At 49.7% G+C, this 21,294-nt stretch overlaps 1 non-coding gene across 1 annotated transcript; it reads left to right on the forward strand.

The window, feature by feature from the left end:
• Positions 1-4,249: 4,249 nt before the first annotated feature.
• On the forward strand, positions 4,250-4,368 carry LOC137640370 (5S ribosomal RNA). The gene has a single exon (XR_011044345.1). It is a non-coding gene; the product is annotated as a 5S ribosomal RNA (ribosomal RNA).
• Positions 4,369-21,294: the final 16,926 nt, after the last annotated feature.

Raw genomic sequence — 21,294 nt, forward strand, 5'->3', positions numbered from 1 at the left:
CTTTTACTCAATATATATGTAAACATTTTTTTGTGTTTATGTATATATTTGAGTATAGAAATCAGTAAGTTTCCTTTTCAGAGTTTGTGCTTGTGTGTGTAGTGTACGATATCTCAGTGGAGCCCTCGGCAGTTAGGCCTCCAGGGTGTAATTTCATGGGTCGCGATCGAGTTTGACTACGGTCTTTCTCTCTCTCTCTCTTTGAGGTCGTTCACCCTTTTACTACGTTACTTTTACTACGTCTGAGTAGCTTCCTTCCCGTGTGGGTGGGGTTGCTACGTCGTACGTTTTGTCTCAATTAGTTTATGAATCTAATCGTATTTGTTGATTTTTCAGCTTTGTAGAACGATTCCTTTCGGGGTTTTTGTTTTTTCTTTAGTGTTCATTCATTTTTAAATTACATAATTATATAGTTACATAATTATAATTGTTATAATTCTGTTTTGGTTACAGCTCTCCTTCCGTGAGTGTAAGTGGTTGTGAGGGCACGTGCCTGTTGTGTAATTCTTGTGTTCCTTTCCCTCGGGATTCCTCTTCGGAGCCTTCCTGGGGGAATGAATGTTAACTAATGATTTTTGTTTTTATTTTTCACAGTTACCGATCTAGTTCGTTTCTGTAATGGGACAACGGAGTGAGCTGTCTTGTTGAGGCCTGGGGATTCGGCTGTTGCTGCCTCCCCTATAGATCTTCGTCAGGGGCGTGTCTCCTTCTCCTGGAAGTACTCCCGTGATGATTGACAGCTCTCCAGTTCATTTTAGAACACGCAGGAGGCTCGCCTCCTTGGGTGGGTAACTTTCCTTCTGAGGGAAGTTTTCCTGTCCAGGCTTGAGTTTTTCCCCTTTGGGGGGGTTCTTCTCTTGCCTTTTTTTCTTGCGACTATGCTCTTGGTGCTGAGTGGTCGCACCTGCAGTTACGCTCAAGGGGCTGGGCAACTGCAAGAGCCCCTCTTCGGAGGATTGCTCTTTTTAGGTCACTGGCTGACCCGTCTCTTCTACGAAGTGTTTTTCTTTCGTTCGCAAGAGAGTACACTCATAGAGACTCCTCTTCGGAGGACTCTTCTGCTGTTGTTGCTGTTGGCCGTCTTCGCCGTAAGGCTCACCGTCCGCTACGTTGTAAGGGCCTCCCATCTCCCTATAAGGGTGCTAAGAGGCGCCTTTTTGAATCTCTGTATGCAGCCTACAGCTCCATCCTCTTTAGATCTCTCCGGGGATCGATCTCCAACGCCTTCTTGACCTTCCGCCCCTGGTGCAGATGGACAGCAGTCTGACCTCGTCTTCCGACGGACAACGGTCCCTTCGGGGCAAAGGGTTGCCTCCCACGGGGGTGCTTCCCTTGCGTGTCAGGGTTCCCCTGCGTGGCCTTCTGCAGTGTTCTCTCCTGCTCAGTGTTAGCGCACAGGCGCTCTCCTGCTCATCAGCGTTTTCCTGATCGCTAGCGCTCTCCTGTTCGCCAGCGCTCTCCTGTTCGTTAGCGCTCTCCTGATGATCGTCGCTGCTGTTCCTGTTGGTTCCTGATACGCGCCCTGTGCGCCCACGTTCGTCCGCGCAATCTAGAACTTCGGTTCAGGTCTTGGACAAGGTCTCTTCTTCTACGCACAGGATTCCACACGTTGTATTCTGCTCGCCAGCGACCACAGACGCATCAACGTTCGCCTGCTCGTTAGCGATCTCCTGTGCGTCAATGATCGCCATCGATCTGCCACGCGTGTCAGGTCCCCTGGACACCATCAGTAGCGATCTAGCGCTCGCCTGCTGTGGACGATCTCCGGTAGCTGAATCTTGCCGTAGATCTTCCTCCTGCTTGCCAGCGCTCACCTTTACTTCTGTTCTTCTGTGCGCCAGCTTTCTTCGATCGCCAGCGCACATCTGCGCGCCCTTTCCTGCCACGCACCAATGGGCGCCAACGGTTTTTCCTGACGGTCCAGGATCGCCTGATTGACAGCTCGCTTCAGCGCTCACCTTCCTGATGCACCTGCGCGCCTTCTGTTTAGTGCGATGCGCGCTAACCATCCCTAGTCTGTTACGCGTTAGCGATCGCCTACGTGCCCGCGCGATTCTTCGCCTGCGCGCTAGTGTTTTGTTAACGCCCCACCGCTCGCCAACGCGCCTTCACTCGTCTACGGGCCATCGCTCCCCAAGACGCGCCATCGCCCGCCTACGCGCCATCGGTCTCCCGACCGCCTGCGCTCACCCGCGCGCCCACGTGCCTGCGCGACCACACGCCCACGTGCCTGCGCGACCACACGCCCACGTGCCTGCGCGACCACACGCCCACGTGCCTGCGCGACCACACGCCCACGTGCCTGCGCGACCACACGCCCATGTGCCCGCGCACATGCGCTCCAATGTTCGCCCGCGCGCGAACCAACAGTATTCCATCGCGCGGACCAACGGTGTTCCATCGCGCGAACCAACGGTGTTCCGTCGCGCGAACCGACGGTGTTCCATCGTGCGAACCGACGGTGTTCCATCGCGCGAGCCTACAGTGTTCCATCGCGCGAACGTCGGCTCGATTCCTGCAGTATCCATTGCTCGCCTACAGGTCATGGCTCGCCTGTGAACTTTCGGATTCCGACCACCTGCTCTCGCCCTTCCTACCACGCTCGCCCTCCTTCTGCGCTCCCTCACGCACTTTCGTCTGCGCGCCCGCGCATGGGCGCTTCCACGTTCGGCCACACGCAAACCATTGATTTACCATCGCTCGAGCGCCAGGGCGATTGCGACCGCGATTCCCGTCGGGGTTTCGCAACATGGCCAGCCTGGCGAGTCTTTTTGAGCGTATTTCCAGAACACGGTCTTCACCCCGTAAACGCAAAGCATGGCACATGCAAGAGCAGGAAGAATCTTCAGGGAGGTCTGAGCAACATTCTTCTTTCCAGAACCTGGGTTAGCCCTTCCTCGTCATTCCCTGAAAGGGTCTTGCCAGGGAGCTTTCTGTTCGAGATTTCTCCGTCGGGCAAGGGGTGACTGGTTTAGCCCTTCCTCTTCTCCATCTCATGGAAGGGGCTTACCAGGTCCTTTCCCTCCTCGGTTACGACCCGAGGTTTTGTACAAGGAAGCTCCAGGAAGATCATGGGTACTTTCCTCCTCACGGGCTCAAGCACCTTGGCGTTTCGTCGCCAAGTTTCGAACTTGCGGGCAAGCTCGATGTTGGACCATCTAGACGCAGTGACCGAGGGCTTCCTCTCGGGTGTCTCATCCGTGGATGTCGACAAGCTCAGACACTCTTCCATCCTTGGGAAGAGCTTGTTGGTGCCCAAGGACAGAGACATGGACAGCGGTTGTGCGGAGGAAGTCGACTTCCGTTTTCACTCCTCCAAGGCGCTTTCTTCCAGACCCTGCAGGCCTTCAGCCTCGTTGGCCTAAGTTATCGGAGCGGCTACGGCAGCTAAGACAAGGTGTCCAATAGCAGTCCCCTCCTGTCAGGGACAGGTAGCACGGGAGGCTCTCCCGGGGGGGCATAATCCTAGAGGGAGCGGCAGAGTTCACAAACTCAGGAATAGCAACCCCCCCTTGCAGGTCTCACGCTGGGAGGATGCCTAAGGTTACTCATCCGGACAACAGCTTCCCGATGCCGATTCCTGCACGATCTCCGTGATCAGCCAAGGATATCGCGCCTTGCCCTTCTCTGTCAGCGAATTCAGTGTCACTGAACCTCTATGCCATGGGGTCGGCAAGAGTTTTGCCCGTTTGGGCAGAATGATCCATGCCTTAGGAGAAGGTCCTCCATAGGGTCGTCGACGGCTTCACCCCCCGGCTTCTTCAGTCGATCCTTTCTTGTAGGAAAGCATCTGAGACGGGAATTCCGTCGTCGACCTCTCAGCTCTGATCAAGTTTGTCGAACAAACTTGTCCAGCGTGGAACAGCAGAATCGATCAGACTGGTAACGAGGCGGCTGGACTCCTTAGGCCCTGGATCGGAAGGACGGGTACTTCCTGTTTCCATTCCATCCATCTTCCAGGAAGCTCTTGGAATTCAGCCTAGACTTAAGATGCGGTGTGGCGATCCCACCGCTGCATCGCAGGTTTTCCCCAGAGAACTCTCCCTGCTTTCCTCATGGCCGCTCAGGAGCAGGCTTCCGCCTCCTTCGCCTTTTGGAGGTCTGGTCAACTCCGGTAGGCTCGGGTTCGACCTTCTTCAACGCCGGGACAAGCTTCTGGGTCCTCACCATGAGTGAGGGATCATGGTAATTTGCTAGGAGCCTTCTCTACTTCTGCCTCAACATCTGGAGTATATAGCCATAATATTGAGTCAACGGCCTTACCACGTTGGAAACACCGCTTCTCGTCCGTTCAGCGAAGTTAAGCAACGTTGGGTCTGGTCAGTACTTGGATGGGTGACCGCCTGGGGACGCCAGATGCTGTTGCCTTCTTCTCCGAGCCTTCCCTTCAGTTGACTGTGACAAGGCTGAGGAGATTCGCAGTACCTGTTCTCAGTCAAGCAGAGCTTTCAGCCCTACCTTGGAACGTTTCCTGGGTCTCTTTTCCTCATTGACCTGTCTAAAGTCCAGAACGGTCGTCTCAGGATAAGTTCCCTGTGGGGCGCCCAAGTTCCGGTGGTATCAAAGCAACGATTAATCGGACTTTCTGGCCCCTATGGGACCAGCGGAACGTTTAGACCTGCAATGGGTGTTGACCTATGGAACCTCTTGATGGGAGTGGATATTCTCGTCCATTCCCCACATTTTGATGCTGTTCTCGCACTCGTCAAAGAAAAGGGGGGGGGGGGCATGTTCCGGTTCAGGCCTATGGTCAGGACCTGAAGGATACCTCTCCATCATTCAGGCAGGCTTAGGGGCCGTAGTCTGGCCCCTCTACAAATCCTACAGTTCCTGCCGAGTCACTCCGTGCGCGACGACTTCATGGTACTGGTGTATTCCAACCAGCAAGGGACGCATTTTCATACCTTCGCATCTTGCAGTAGAGATACTGAGAGGATCCGAGGTCCTCTCAATACCACTATCGGCTCGCTCATTCTGGGCAGAGGAATGTTCTCTCTGACTATCTGAGCAGAGCCTCGCAGATAGAGGGTACCTGGGGGTCTTTGGCCTTTAGTAACCAGCAAGTCCTGGCCGGGGGGACCTGATCGCGACAGCCTGGAATTTCAAGCTCCCGCTATTCTTCCCCCCCGTCTCAGACCCCAAGACTCTTTGGCAAGATGCTTTCCGGTGATGGTGGGACAACATTGACGCCTGCGTCTGTTGTCTGTTGAGAATGGGTCTCAACAAGACCAGGTTGTCTGTCAACCTTTCGATGGCCCTGAGAGCTCCACTGTGACTATACGTGGAACGGTTTCTGGACCCTCTGCTTCCCCTGACGGAACTCCCGGGAGAGCTTCTCCCATGGCACAGGCTACTCAAACAACCACACTACAATATCTTTCACGAGCCGTGGCATCGCTTCGGCTTCACGCCTGGAGACACTACGCCGCCTCCTCAAGAAGAGACAACCCGCTACAGTCGCGGAGCGGAGGTCGCGTCACCTGCGATAGTCATCCACAGGGGTCTACCAGGCGAAGTGGAGAGTCTTCTGTGGTTGGTGTCGTGGGAGAGATACCTCTTCCCTTGAGGCCTCTTCTCCAGCAATAACTGACTTATTGCTTTTCGGCGTGAGGAAACTCCTTTCCGCTCTCGGCAGTGAAGCCTGTCGCTCAGCCTTTCCCTGGCCTTCAGGCTGAAAGGAATAGACTTTTTCCTTCCCGCTGGACCTTTCTTCGCTCATGCGAAATTGCGAACGTCCCTGCCCCCAGTCGTAGTGAGACCTCCTCCATGGAGCATGGTTCGGACTTTTTAGTCCCTTAAGAGATCTTCTCAAGAACCATTACGTCAGGCCTCTGATCGTATTCCGTCTTGGGGGACGGTGCTCCTGCTCACTCTGGCCTCGGCCAGTGTGTAAGCAATCTTCTTGGTCTCGTACGACTCCGCCCTTTCTAAGGAATAGGGGAAGGCAACATTCAGGTTTGCCTATGAGTTGTTTGCTAGACTCAGGATCTTGGGGTCCCGGCCCTTCGGTCCAATTCCTTCAAGATTTCGAGTCACCATTCTGTATCAGATGACCCAAACCTTCTCCTTCTTGCCAGTAAAGGAATCGAGGGGTTATCTTTGGGAACAGCTGCAGTTTGTCCTCACGTACAGCCGGGTTGGGAGCACAGGAAGGACACAGGGGAGAGTCCCCAGTATACCTCTTCAGCTCGGACTCAAGGACATTCATCTCGACCTGAATCCAGACCCTCCCCCGTCACGTCGCCCTACAGCACGATGTCAGATACATCGCAAAGTCCCTCGCCTTCGAGTAGTACTACAGTACTCTGCGACGCAGGTGCTACAAGCTGGAGTCTGGAAGTGTCTAATGACCTTCGCAGCCTGCTTCCTGCAGGACGTGACCCACAGGAGTATCGATACGTTTCTATCGCTCTGTGGTGGCTACACAACAGCTGGTCTAATCTCAGGCTCCTTTTTGGACAGGTAGCAGAATGTTGAGGGCATTGTTATCAGGTTTTAGTCTGCATGAACGAAAGAAGTATGTCTGGCCCTTACTTCTTTCTTCATCGTCCCCTCTACTGGGGGAGCAGCATCCTGGTCTCTGCATAGCTGACCTCAAACCTCTGCAGGTAAACCATGCTTCCTTGTGTTCCGAGTACTGAGTCAATACTGTCGCGTCCCCCATACCCTGACGAGGTGGTATTAGGAACGTCCTAACCCAGAGTTCCTTCTGGAACTCCAGGTCAACTGCCTAGGACGGGTCACACTTCTTCCTTCACACACAAGCTTATGTAGGCCACACGTTTCCTTGCGGAGCAAGGAACTTGTGAGGTGCAGGGACTCCTTTTCTCGAGTGCGTCTCACTCGTATTCTGAGTCCCGTGGTAAAGCCAAAGCCAGTATGGCTGGGGACTTTCCACCCTTCCTAAGGGGTAAGTCACCCAATGTAAATAGCGTGGTTTGTATTTCGGTTATGGAACAAATAACAAATTCAGAGATAATTTTATTTTTCCTAACCATACAAACCTTAGCTATTTACACATATTTGCCTGCCAGCCCTGTCCCCCAAGACAAGTCCTACCTCTAAGTGAAGTGAAGCAGTGTGTGAGGGGGGGAGGGGTAGCTAGCTACCACTCCCCTACCCCCCTTCTAACTAGCGCGGGGGTAATACACCCTCGTTGAATTTTAATGGCTCGCCATTTCAGCTACGCCGAAAGGTAAACCCAATGTAAATAGCTAAGGTTTGTATGGTTGAGAAAAATACAAATTATCTCCGAATTTGTCATTTTTACAGTCACATGCTTCCTCATGTTGGGCATACTGCTGCTGTGGTTACATCGGATCATGCACTTATTACAGGTGATCATGTGAAGAGTGGACCAACGTCTGAGAGCTGAGAGGTAACTGCTGGAACTCAAGTATTAGCGACTACTCTGTCCATGAAGAGAAAGTGCTTTTTTTGTGGAGGTCCCTATCATATTCGTGCACACTGTCCAGCTTGGGATTCCATTTGCAATAAATGTGGCAAGAAGGGGCACTTTGCAAAAGTGTGCCTGTCTAAATCTACCTATGGAGGTAAATCTACAACAGCTACAGTATCTGATCCCTCACATTCATCTGTTCTTGCGGCTAATGCTGGTACCTCTTTTCCTCAGAGCCTCTATCGGGCAGCTACCTCAACAACAATTAAAGGACGGAAGTTGACAGCCCTTGTCGACTCGTGCAGTGATGACAGTTATATAGATGAAGATATAGCGTGGGAATTAAAGCTACCAATACATCCCACTGATAAAGACGTCGCTTTAGCACAGAAATCTTTGCATACAAACTTTCCAGGTTATGTCAATGTAGACTTGACTCTTCATCTTAATGGAGAAACTTATCCATCCACGCGTCTAGCAGTAATGAAGGATTTATGTTCAGGAGTATTACTTGGTCAGGACTTCCAAGAGCAGCATCAGAAAGTGTCTATTGAATACGGTGGGCCGAAACCAGCGCTCAACTTATCTGGTGCTAACCCCTACTGTTCGTTGGCAGCCGCTGCTGTGGATGAGCCTTCTATCTTCCAACATTTGTTACCTAATTGTAAGCCTATTGTCACTAAATCAAGACATTACTGTAAAGATGACAAAGAATTCATTGTAGAGGAGACTAGTCGTCTCTTGGCTGAGGGTGTTATTGAGGATAGCATATCACCATGGAGAGCTCAAGTTGTGGTGGTTAAGGATTCCTTTAATCGGCATAAGAAAAGGATGTGTGTTGATTATTCGCAAACTATAAATCTGTTTACAGAACTGGATGCTTATCCATTACCAAGGATTGACACTATGGTTAATGAACTCTCAACATATTGCATATTTTCGACTTTTGACTTGAAAAGCGCTTACCACCAAGTCCCACTAAAGGAAGCAGACAAGAAGTATACAGCTTTTGAAGCCAACGGACGCTTGTACCAGTTCTGTAGAGTACCTTTCGGAGTTACCAATGGAGTTGCAGCTTTCCAACGAACTATGGATAAGTTGGTAAAAGAAGAAAACTTACAAGGTGCTTTCCCATATTTGGACAATATCACTATTGCTGGATACACTCAAGAACATGATCAGAACGTGCAGCGCTTTCTTGAGGTCATCAACAAGAGGAACCTAACTCTCAATGCTACTAAAACTATTGAATCTGTGCATACCATTAACATTCTTGGCTACTGTGTGGGGAATGGTGTAATAAAGCCTGACATGGAAAGACTCCGGCCTCTACAAGAACTACCACCTCCCACTAGTCAAGGATCTTTAAAGAGGGCAATGGGTATGTTTGCTTATTATGCTAAATGGATACAGAATTTTTCTGCTAAGATTCAACCACTGGCAAGAGTAAAGAAATTTCCTTTAGATGAAGAAGCTTTGCAGGCTTTCGAACTACTCAAACAAGAACTTGAAGGAGCAACGCTACACTCTGTGGATGAAAATTTGCCTTTTGAGGTCGAATGTGATGCCTCGGAAGTAGCAGTCTCAGCAGTACTCAACCAGAATGGCAGGGCTGTGGCCTTCATGTCTAGGACTTTACAAGGAAGTGAAATTCACTATCACATTGTAGAGAAGGAAGCCATGGCTATCGTGGAGGCTGTACGTAAGTGAAGTCATTTTCTTGCTAGACAACACTTTGATCTTGTTACAGACCAGCATTCTGTGGCCTTCATGTTTGATAACAGGAAACGCACTAAAGTTAAGAATAATAAGATTCAGGAATGGCGGATGGAACTCGCAGCCTTCAGTTATACAGTACATTATCGCCCCGGTAAAGAGAATGTGGTTCCTGATGCCTTCACCCGAGCTTTTTGCGGTTCCGTGGTTTCTACGTCATCTACCCTCACTGAACTACATGGGAATCTGTGCCATCCAGGAGTGACTCGCTTGTTGCACTTTGTGAGATCAAAAAATCTTCTTTTTTCCACTGAGGAGGTTAAGAAGGTCTGTGCTTCTTGCAGGATATGTGCAGAATTGAAACCAAGATTCTACAAATTCCAAGAAGGAACACTCATCAAGGCGACACAACCAATGGAGAGATTAAGCATTGACTTTAAAGGACCAGTTCCGACGGCCTCGCGCAACCCCTATCTACTTATTGTGGTTGATGAATATTCTCGTTTTCCTTTCGCTTTTCCGTGTCCCAACATGAACACAACTACAGTGATTAAGTGCTTAGAACAAATATTCAGCCTGTGTGGGATGCCTCAGTACATACATTCGGATCAAGGAACCTCATTCGTGTCTAGGGAGCTCAAAACCTATCTCGCACAGAAGGGAGTTGCAACAAGTCGAACTACCCCTTTTCATCCAATCGGTAATGGGCAAGTGGAGCGGCTCAATGGTACTGTATTGAAGGCAATCCAGTTGGCACTCAGGTCTCAAAATCTTCCCGATCAGCACTGGGAATTAGTACTCACTGATGTGATACATTCACTTAGATCCCTTCTGTCGACAGCAACTAATGTCACACCCCATGAACGCTTTTTTGGATTTCCGCGCCGCTCATCCTCGGGGAGCTCTCTGCCTTCGTGGCTTATGTCGTCAGGACCGGTATTATTGAGGAAGTTTGTCAGAACAAGCAAAAATGAACCCCTAGTGGATGAAGTTGAACTATTATCTGCTAACCCAACATATGCTAACATTAGACGTCCCAGCAGACAAGAGTCAACGGTTTCCTTACGTGACTTGGCCCCATGCCCTAGAGATAATTCTGTTTCTGAAAATCAAGAACTACCTTCTGTTTCATTGTCACCAGAGGCCATACCATCTCAACCTCCAGTGTTACCCACAACAACCCATCAAGAGTTTCCAGAAGGTATGAGACTTCACCCAGAAGCTGAAATTAGAACAGAGAATGCATCACCTCCAGTACGTAGATCAACCTGGGTGTCAAGGGCTCCGAACCGATATGGGTGGGATTGATTACTTATGAAGTGATGTAACCAATTTTATATCTAGAGGGGAAGAATGTTATAATATTGTTTTGTCCTTTTGCTCTTTCATACCTTACTCTGAATCGTTTGTCTGGTGATCTTTTCATACTTTGTTTACTTACCTGATGGAGGGACAGTCAAAGCAACTTATCAAGTAATTCTCTGTTTCTTTTGTATTTCCTTTTGTTTATTCCATTTTTATCTATTTGGTTTAATTAGATTTACTTTGAGGATCTAACATAGTTTGTATTACAATTATTATGGGGTCTGCTAATTATGTTCATGGTTGTTTCAGGGAATAATCTACTGAAGTTTAAGTTGAATAAAGCTTGGGTAGCAGCAGCCAAGTCTTTTAATATCACAACAGTGCACATTAGCCCGGACCTTCCTCCGTGTCCGAAGAAACGTGTTCCACTGCCTCAGAGGTTATCTCCTCCATCTACTGGCAATCCTTCTGGAGTTCCTTCCAAAGGTAACTCTTCTAGGGACCTCCAGGGTGTACCTAGGGGTTCAAAGCTTCCTCCATGGGCGTCAACTTTCATGCCCACCATCCTTAAGGCTCTGAATGTGGCTCCTCCACCGCCACAACCCCCGACTGTTACAGTTAGGGCAACCCTTAGAATCCCTCTGGAACCCTCGTCAAGCTCGTCAGTTGGGAGTCAAGACCTTAGAAGGAGGTTGATGGCAGACAGAGTGCGCAGATCACCTCCACCCTGATCGTGTGCTGAAGGCCATGCCCCTTCTGATTCTTATATGGCCAACTTACCTTTCACGTCTGTGAAAGCAAAGGAAGTCGTAACCATGAAGCAATGAGGCAGAAGAGATGGATGAGAGGCGTAACTCCACCTCATGCCGACATCATCCATCCTCGGACGAGTAGGGGCATAGGCTCGTCCAGGGAGATCGCAATCAATCCCTTTAACCCTCAAGGCATTGAGGTAGTGCCTTCGGACCAGGGTCCAGTTTCTGTACCTCTTCCAGAGGAGGAGCCTCCAGGTCCTGCTACTAAGGCTTTGTCAAGTTCCTCGAAGACCTAGCAGGTTCCTCCTCCTAAGACCGCAGAGGAACGTCCTGTGCATACATAGGGAACCGAAGGACACGAAGACGAAATCTAAGAACGCCGCGGCACAGGAAGCTAGAGAGGCTGAGGCACAGAGGCGGGCTCATCCACGATTTCAGTTGACGACGATGTGAGCCTGGAGATGGATGACCCATTAGACTTAGAGGATGAGAATCTTCCAAAGGTGGCCAGTCCGAACTAGCGCTCCGAACAGGAGAGACGTGAGTCGGAATATACCTTTTGGCAGGTCCTTGCTTGTATGAGGGCCATCAACAGGCTGTCCACTTCTGGTTCCACCATCCAGGAAGGAAAGATATGGTTCTCGATGAGCTATTTGAGACCCAGAAGCCTTCCAGGTCCAGTGCAGCTTTGCCCTGGTCCAAAGGTCTGACAGCTGCCAAAAGGAAAGCTATCAATCAGATGGCTGGAACTTCTAGTTCCTTTTGGGCAGGTTCCTCCTCTCGATCCCTTCCACTTCTTTCGTGTTACAAAGGAAGTATTACAAGATCGAAGGGGAACCACATTCCACCATGACCCTTGACCCTTCGGTAGAGTCCCTAACGTAGGGTGTTCCCACTCAAACCCTCTCCTCTCTGAAGACTTCACTATCGGCAGTTGAGGTCCTAAACATAGACAGAGGCGCAAAGTACGCCATGCAGGCTGCTTCTTGGCTGGATCTATGGTTGGGATCCTTGGGCTTCATGGTTCGCTCCCACGATCTTTTGAAGGATTCGGCGAGGAAGACTTTGGAGTCCTTCCTGTTGTCAGGTACCCGGTTTCTTGAGTTTCTGGCGCACCATGTTGTCAACCTGTGGCCAAATGCCATCCTCATGAGAAGGGATACTGTCATAGGTCAGTTTCACAAGCAGGGGCTGAAAGTGGTCTCTCAGTTGAGGAATTCCACCCTCGAGGGTTTTTCTCTCTTCGTTCCGGAAGAGATAGAGGGGGGCTGCTGAGTGATGAGGGAACCGTCCAATGAGTCTCTCCTCCATAGGGCCATGATATCGCAGTCCTATGGTAGACCTTCTCAGTCTTCCTGGCCTCAGCAAGCTCCTTCCTCTACTCACCAGTCAACTTCCAGGTCCTCGGGACCTTCCAAGGTGTCTAAGCAGCTCTTTCAGTCCAAGGGACAGAAAGGGTCCAAGTCCTTCAGGGGAATTAAGGGAGGTGGCCGAGGTGTTCGCTCCCAGTAGAAATGATATTCCTCATCACCCACCACCTGTGGAAGGATGCCTACAGCGCCACAGGCAAAGGTGGCAGCTCCATGGGACAGATCCCTGGACGGTCGATGTGATCGCCCTAGGGTATCGCATCCTGTTCATTCAATCTCTCCCTCCTATGACTCGGAAACTAGGCTTCTATGCGAAGAGATCCGCAAAGAAGCTGGCCCTCAGGGCTGAAATCCAGACCATGCTGCAGAAGCGTGCCCTCCAAGAGGTAATAGACTGGTCTTCAGGCTTCTATAGTCAAATTTTTCTGGTAAAAAAGGCGACTGGAGTCTGGAGATCAGTCGTTGATCTCTCCCCTCTGAATAAATTTGTTCAACATACTCAGTTCAGAATGGAGACGGCAGACATGGTCATCCAAGCGGCACATCCAAGGGACTTCATGTGCACACTGGATCTGAAGGACGCATACTTCCAGCTCCCAATACATCCGTCTTCAAGGAAGTATCTAAGATTCATTCATGAGGGAAAAGCATACCAGTTCAAGTTTCTATGCTTCAGTCTCGTGACAGCTCCTCAGGTATTCACGAGAGTGTTTGCTCTTGTGTAATCTTGGGCTCATAGGAACGGCATCTGTCTTCTCAGATATCTGGACGACTGGCTGGTCCTAGCAGACTCGGAGACGACCCTTCTTCGTCACCGAGACATGCTTCTCGAGTTTTGTCAGGATCTGGGGGTACTGATAAATCATGAAAAGTCATCACTGCAACCCTCACAGAGACTGGTATACTGTACCTCGGAATGATCATAGACATCGTCCTAGACAAAGTCTTCCCATTAGACGAAAGATTACACAGACTGAAGGAAGTAGCTGTAACCTTCCTCAGGAAAGAAGTTCTTCCAGCCTCTCGTTGGTTAAGTCTGTTAGGCCACCTAACCTCTTTCATCCGTCTTGTTCCAAATGGCCGCCTCAGGATAAGATCCCTGCGGTGGCAACTGAAGTCTGTGTGGAACCAACACTCCGATCCATTGGACACCTGAGTTCCCATAACTCAGGATCCGGTATTGGATTTGAGTTTGTGGATGTTAGATGAAAATCTTCGGTGAAACCAGAATCTTCTCGTTCCCCCTCTGCTCTTCCTAGATGCATCAAAAGAAGGGTTGGGGGCTCACCTGCTGCACCATACGATCTCCGGCCATTAGTCAGAGTCAGAAAGGTACCAGCTCATAAATCTTCTAGAGAGCAGCCTACCTGGCTCTTCATCAGTTCCAGCAGTTGCTGGCAGGTCTCTCTATGGTGTTGATGAGGGACAACACCACAGTAGTGGCGTACATAAACAAACAGGGCGGTACTTTTTCGCAGCCTCTGTGCCATCTTGCAGTAAAGATCCTCAGATGGTCAGATGGTGGCTCTATCAGTTCGATTCATTCCCAGCAAGAGGAATGTGCTAGCAGACAATATGAGCAGAGTGACTCGGATAGTAGGCTCCGAATGGTCTTTGAATCGTCAGATAGCCAACAAAGTCCTGACTTTGTGTGGTTCCCCAATTGTAGACCTGTTCGCAACATCTCTGAACAGCAAGCTTCCGCTGTACTGTTCTCCAGTCCCGGACCCTCAGGCTCTATGGCAAGATGCATTTCAACAACGGTGGGACAACATTGACGTGTACACCCCCCGTTTTGTCTGACGAGAAGACTGCTCAACAAAACAAGAGAGTCCAAAGATCTAATGATCACCCTTGTAGCTCCTCTATGGCATCATGCAGAGTGGTTTCCAGACGACCTGCAACTTCTAGTAGATCTACTGAGAGAACTCCCTCCACAACAAGCTCTACGCAAATAGTCACACGCGAACCTCTTCCACAAGACCGTGCAGTCGCTTTGACTTCATGCGTGGAGACTATCCAGCGTCTCCTCTCTCAGCTAGGCTTTTCACGACAAGATGCGGAGCGAATACCTGAACATTTACATAGGTCCTCAGCGTTGGTCTACCAGGCAAAATGGAGAGTCTTCTGTGGTTGGTGTCTTGGAAGGAATATCTCTCCACTTGATACCACTATTCCAGTAATAGAGGAGTTTCTTCTATACCTTCAGGAGGAAAAGCTCCTTTCAGTATCGGCGGTGAAAGGCTATCACTCAGCTTTAAGCCTTGCCTTTTAACTGGAAGGAGTCGATGTTTCTTCTTTGTTGGAGCTCTCTTTATTCATACAGAGTTATGAGATCACTTGCCCCCAGTCAGAGATCAGGCCTCCTTCTTGGATCGTGGTTCGCGTCTTGAGATCCATTACGCCATGCAACCGACTAAAATCTCACTTTGAAGACGGCGTTTCGCTCGCTTTAGTTTCGGCAAAATAAGTTGGTGAACTTCATGGCCTCTCGTATGACATCGCCCATTCAAGCGGATGGGGGAAGTGGCGCTCAGCTTCATCTCTTGAGTTTATTGCTAAGACTCAAAATCCGTGGATTCGTGCCCTTTCAGATTTCGAATCTCCATTCTGTAACCAACGACTGAGATCAGTTGTTACTATGCCCAGTGAGGATTTTGAGATACTATCTTAAATGCACTGCAGCAACACGGCCCAAGACTAACATCTCTGTTTGTTAGCTCAGGGAGAGTAAAGGGGAGGATCATCAAAAACACAATTTCCTCCTGGATTCGCCAAGTGATCGAAAGAGCCTTGGCTCCTGATCCTCCTGAGGTTCATTGACCTAGAGCCCATGACGTCAGGTGAATCAGTACATCTCTGGCGTTTAAACTCAACTCCATATTGCAGATTCTCCAAGCGGGCGTGTATGATAGACAAACCACCTTCACAGCCCATTACCTTAAAGACGTGACCCATAGGAGACTCGATACGTTTACTATCGGTCCTGTGGTGGCTGCTCAACAAGTGGTTTAAGATACCTCAAGCTCCTTGATGGACAAGTAGCAGTTGGTTGAGGGCATTGGTTACCTGCGTTAAGACTGGGATGAATGAGAAGAATGTCTGGCTTTCCTTTCTTCATCTTCCCCTTCAATGGGGTATAGCACTATGGGTCCCTCTGCAAGCTGGCTTCAACCTCTGCAGGTAATTATCACTTCTCTTGTGTAGTATAGTTTAAGTTATAAATTGCTATACTGTCCACGTCCCCATTGCTCTCTGAGAGGGAGCAATGGGATACATCTTGTTGTTTCCTATATAAACTCACAGATGTTCATACAAACAACCTTTATTTTACTACATTGCACAGGCCACCAGTATACTCACTGTGTATATTTCAGCGAGGTGTCAAAGTTTTCCCTAGACCACAGTCATATACTGTACTAGGTAAAACAGAGTCAATGTCCATGCCAGATCTAGGACTTCCACCCACCTAAGAGTGAGTTATCCACTTAAATAATGGAATGTTTGTTAGGATGGAAACAAATGACAAATTCGGAGATAATTTGTATTTTTCTTAACTAATAGAAACCTGGAGTTATTTATATAGCCTAAATTGGCCCGCCATCACGTGTCCCCCAGAAGTCCTGCCTGCAATAAAAAGTGACGTCTCTCACCGCTGTTAGAGTATAGAGGCGGCTGGATACCCCCCAGCCTACCCGCTCAATCAGTTGGGCAGAGTTACCACCTAGCAATTAAAGTCTAATGGCTACCTCCAGCTGCCGCTGAAAGAATATCCAAATAAATAACTCCAGGTTTGTATTAGTTATGGAAAAATACAAATTATCTCCGAATTTGTCATTTGTTCCGTAACTGGAATACAAACTACGTTATTTATTAGGGGTATTATTTTCGGCGAAGCTGAAATGACGAGCCATTAAAATTTAGCGAGGGTTAACTACCCACACCGCTAGTTAGCGTCGGGTAGGGGGGGGGGGGGTAACTTGCTACCACTCCCACTCGCACACCGGTGATTTACCTCACTTTACTTTTGGCTCGGATGGAGAGCGGTTGTTTCCGCTCTTCCTCCTCACCTATTTGGGACTGCCATTAATTTTTGTCTTTTAACTTACTTTTTCTTATATATATATATATATATATATATATATATATATATATATATATATATATATATATATATATATATATATATATATATATATATATATATATATATATATGTGTGTATATATATATATATAAAACGGATTTTGAGCGAAGCGAAAAATCTATTTTTGGGTGAGATAGCCAATGGGGGAAACTCCGCCTCTTCCTGAGAAGTCTTCTCGAACAGGGGTGGAAAAGACCCTGCATCCATCGTTACTCGAGTCTTGTATCCCTCCAAGGAGGGAACTGAAGGACTCCAAGACTATTCCTAAGTCTTCGGCAAGGATCAGACAGGAGCCAGCTAGACCTTCGGAGAATGTCCACGAGTCCCCCAGGAAGAGCCACTGGGGGCAGGAGACTTTGCTGCCAGTCCTTCAGGAGGAGAGCACCAAGAGTCAGAAAATGCCTTTGGCAAGTTCTGACCCTCATGATGAACCTCAACGGGATTCCAGATCCTGAGATTCCTCCTCGTGAGGGTAAGGACACGGTCTTGGACCGAGTCTACGGCACCCAGAAACCCTCTAGGGCCAGTGCAGCTTTGCCCTGGTCACAAGGAATGAAGAGTGCGAGAGACAAGGTAGAGGGCCAGCTCTCGGAGCTTGCCTCCTCCAGTAGATCCAGCGCCGGTAACAAGCTCCTCCCTCCTCCTCGAGTCCATCAGAGGAGGTATTTTGAGATCCTAGAGGAGACTTGTTTGGGTCTTCCAGTTCACCACTCCGTGGAAGAACTCACTGGGGGAGTCCCTCTAGAGAGACTCTCCAACCGGCACGTGTCTTATTCGGCTACTGAGATCCTAAGCCAGGAGGTGGCGAAGTGTTCCATGCAGGCAACTTCGTGGCTTGACATCTGGCTGGGGTCTCTGGGCATCCTGGTGCGGTCTGAGGATCTGTCCAAAGAAAGCACCAGGAAGGCACTGGAGACAGTCTTGCTCTCAGGCACGCAGACCATCGACTTTCTGGCCCACCAAGTCTCGAGCTTGTGGGCCAACACGATTCTCAAACGACGGGACGCAGTGGCTGAGAGATTCCACCAGAAGGTCCCCAGTTCCGACGTTAGCAGGCTCAGACACTCTTCCGTGCTCGATAAGAGTTTGTTTTAGCCTAAGGACGTGGAGCTAACCGCTGAGAGGTGGAGGAACTCCAACCAGGACTCCCTCATCCATAGGGCCCTGACATCGAGGCCCTACAAACCTCCAGCAGCCCAACAGCCCCGTCCAGCTAAGGACACAAAGAAGACGACAGCAGCAAAGCCGAAGGTGTCTAAGCCCTTTCCTGCCAAGAGCAGAAGGAGCAAAAAGTCCTCCAGGGGAGGTAAAAATCCTAGAGGAAACGGCCGAGGCCGTAAATGCTAGGATTGGCAGTCCCCCTGCATGTCCACCAGTGGGGGGATATCTACAAAGTTGCGCGACAAGGTGGCAGCAACTCGGGGCAGATACCTGGACGATTTCCGTGATCGGTCAGGGTTATCGCGTCCCATTCATAGCTTCTCTACCTCCCCTGACAGCGAATCCAGTGTCATTGAGCTCCCTTACTATGGGATCAGTAAGGGGGCAGGCCCTCCGGGCAGAAGTCCAGACCATGTTGAAGAAGGACGCTCTCCAAGAGGTAGTGGACTGGTCCCCAGGCTTCTACAGTCGACTCTTTCTTGTAAAGAAGGCGTCTGGAGGCTGGAGACCAGTCATCGACCTCTCAACCCTGAACGGGGTTGTCAAACAGACTCCGTTCAGCATGGAGACGGCAGACATGGTCAGACTTGCAGTGAGACCACAAGACCATGTGTACACTGGACCTGAAGAAAGCGTACTTCCAGATCCCAGTCCATCCGTCTTCAAGGAAGTACTTAAGATTTTGCCTAGACAAGATCTACCAATTCAAGGTGCTGTGCTTCGGTCTCTCCACAGCCCCTCAGGTGTTCACCAGAGTGTTCACCCTGATATCATCGTGGGCTCACAGGATCAGCATCCGTCTCCTTCGTTATCTGGACGACTGGCTGATCCTAGCGGACTCGAAGGCAACCCTTCTTCACCACCGAGACAAGCTTCTCGAACTTTGCCAGGATCTAGGGATCATGGTAAATCTCGAGGAGTCCTCTCTGCAGCCCTCTCAGAAACTAGTATACCTAGGCATGGTCATAGACACCAATCTCCACAAAGCCTTCCCATCAGATGACAGGATAGCAAGGCTGAAGAAAGTCGCAAGGCCTTTTCTCAAACGAGAAGAACTTCCAGCCCAAGCGTGCTTACGTCTCCTCGGCCATCTCTCCTCCCTGGACCGTCTGGTTCCTAACGGTCGCCTCAGAATGAGATCTCTCCATTGGCGACTCAAGTCCCGGTGGAATCAAGGACACGATTCCCCGGACACTTTGATCCCTCTGGGTTATGCGGAACAGTCAGACCTCCAGTGGTGGGTGGCAGATGAGAACCTATGAAAGGGAGTGGATCTTCTCGTCCTTCCCCCGGATTTGATGTTGTTTTCGGACGTATCAAAGAAAGGGGGGGGGGGGGTCCACGTTCTGAACCACAGGACCTCAGGCCTGTGGTCAGAATCAGAAAATTACCTTCACATAAACCTGCTAGAAATGAAGGCCGTGTTCCTGGCACTTCAGAAGTTCCACCAAGTCCTGGCGGGTCACTCTGTGGTGGTGATGAGCGACAACACCACGGTGGTGGCTTATATCAACAAGCAGGGAGGTACCTTTTCAGAACAGCTATCCCATCTTGCAGTAGAGATACTGAGATGGTCCGAAGTCCACTCGATCACACTAGCAGCTCGCTTCATTCCAGGCAAAAGGAATGTGCTCGTCGACAGTCTGAGCAGAGCGACGCAGATAGTGAGTACCGAGTGGTCTTTGGATCCTCGAGTAGCCAATAAAGTCCTGACTTTGTGGGGTTCCCTGACTGTGGATCTGTTCGCTACAGCGTTGAACTTCAAGCTCCAGCTATACTGCTTCCCAGTCCCGGACCCCAAGGCTCTCTGGCAAGATGCCTTCCAACAACGGTGGGACAACATCGATGTGTACGCCTTTCCCCTGTTCTGTCTGATGAGGAGGGTGCTCAACAAGACCAGAATATCGGTCAATCTATCAATGACCCTGATAGCTCCGCTTTGGCATCACGCAGAATGGTTCCCGGACCTTCTGCAACTCCTTACGGAGATTCCGAGAGAACTCCCTCCAAGTCACGAGCTACTCAAACAACCACACGCCAACATCTTCCACAAAGCCGTAGCTTCGCTTCGACTTCACGCCTGGAGACTATCAAGCATCTCCCCACTGAGAGAGGATTTTCGCAACAAGTTGCGAATAGGATGTCTGGACACCTGAGCAAGTCATCCGCAGGGGTCTACCAGGCGAAGTGGCGAGTCTTCTGTGGTTGGTGTCGTGGAAGGGGTATCTCTCCTCTCGATGCCACTATTCCAGCAATAGCGGAGTTCCTCGTGTATTTGTGGGAGGAAATGCGCCTTTCAGTCTTGGCAGTGAAAGGCTATCGCTCAGCCTTATGTCTTGCCTTCAGGCTTAAAGGAGTGGACATTTCTTCCTCGCTGGATCTTTCTCTTCTCATACGAAGTTATGAACTTACCTGCCCTCAGTCGGAAGTGAGACCTCCTCCATGGAACGTGGTTCGAGTTCTCAGGTCTCTGAAGAGACCTCCCTACGAACCATTATGCCAGGCTTCAGATCGCCACCTTACCTGGAAGACGGTGTTCCTGCTAGCGTTGGCCTCGGCCAAGCGAGTCAGCGAATTGCATGGTCTCTCGTACGACATCGCCCATTCAAGGGGATGGGGGGAGGTAACATTCAGGTTTGTCCCTGAGTTTGTTGCCAAGACTCAGAATCCGGGAGTGCCTGACCCTAGGTTCGACTCTTTCCAGGTTTCGAGTCTTCGTTTTGTAACAGATGACCCAGACCATCTCCTACTGTGCCCAGTAAGGAGTCTGAGGCTGTATCTTAAAAGAACAGCTGCAGTTCGTCCCCAGGTGCAAGCCTTGTTCGTGAGCACTGGGAAAACGAAGAGGAGGGTCACCAGGAATACCATCTCGGCCTGGATTCGCAAGGTAATACACCTGGCCTTGAATCCTGACCCTTCTCCGTCACGTCACCCTAGAGCACACGATGTCAGGGGCATAGCTACGTCCCTGGCCTTCAAGAAAAATTATTCAGTGACGCAGGTCCTGCAAGCTGGGGTGTGGAAGCGTCAGACAACCTTCACAGCCCACTACCTGCAAGACGTGACATACAGGAGACTCGATACGTTCTCTATCGGCCCTGTGGTGGCTGCACAACAGCTGGTCTAACCTCAGGCTCCTTAACCCTCTTACCCCCAGGCTCTTTGGAAATTTCCAACCCCTAATCCTCAAGGGGTTATTTTTTTCCCAGCACATTTTGCAGTATATTTTTTTTAAAATTGCTCTAACAGCCTTAATTTTTGTCATAGAGAGGTCAGGTTGGTCTCATTCTCTTGAAAATACCTGAATTTTTTCAAAAAATTATCAAAAATCTAAAAAAAATAAATTTTATAGCATTTTTTTGCAAGGACGTAGCGGTACGTCCATGGGGGTAAAGGGATGGGTTTTGTGAAATGTACCAGTACGTCCTTTGGGGGTAAAAG

The sequence above is a fragment of the Palaemon carinicauda genome, chromosome 4 (assembly GCF_036898095.1).
Source record: "Palaemon carinicauda isolate YSFRI2023 chromosome 4, ASM3689809v2, whole genome shotgun sequence".
NCBI lineage: Eukaryota > Metazoa > Arthropoda > Malacostraca > Decapoda > Palaemonidae > Palaemon > Palaemon carinicauda.